The sequence below is a fragment of the Cuculus canorus genome, chromosome 9 (genome assembly GCF_017976375.1).
Source record: "Cuculus canorus isolate bCucCan1 chromosome 9, bCucCan1.pri, whole genome shotgun sequence".
NCBI classification, from domain to species: domain Eukaryota; kingdom Metazoa; phylum Chordata; class Aves; order Cuculiformes; family Cuculidae; genus Cuculus; species Cuculus canorus.
In genome coordinates, this window is record NC_071409.1 from 15,559,033 (window position 1) to 15,559,483 (window position 451).

Sequence of the window (451 nt, forward strand, 5' to 3'; positions counted from 1 at the left end):
TGGCTTTTGGAAAAGAAATTCATATCCAAGTGTCGCAAATGAGTTTTTTGATAAAACTCATATTTATTTAGAAGTGTGACTTAACAGAGTTTTATAACGTCACTCTACTACTTAGTACATAAAGGAAATATATGAAAGGGAAAATCAGGTTGTAACCAGTGTGGAGTGTTTTGCACAAGGATGGGGGATGCAGAAAGGGAAGGGAGACCCTCCCGTCAGGTCACGAGGTTCAGAATGAAGCCCCTTGCTTTCTAAATTCCCTCTCACAGAGGAGCCCAGGTGCAGCTGGGTCCAGTCCTGGTCCCAGATTTGGTTGATAGTTTCCTGCTAAGAGACAGAGAGACTAAACATTAGATGTGTTTCCAGCTAAAGGATTATACAGTCCAGTAGTAACGTTTGGGTCTGGGATCTTCTTGTTCCTCACTGGATTCCTTTGCGGTCTTTCAGATAT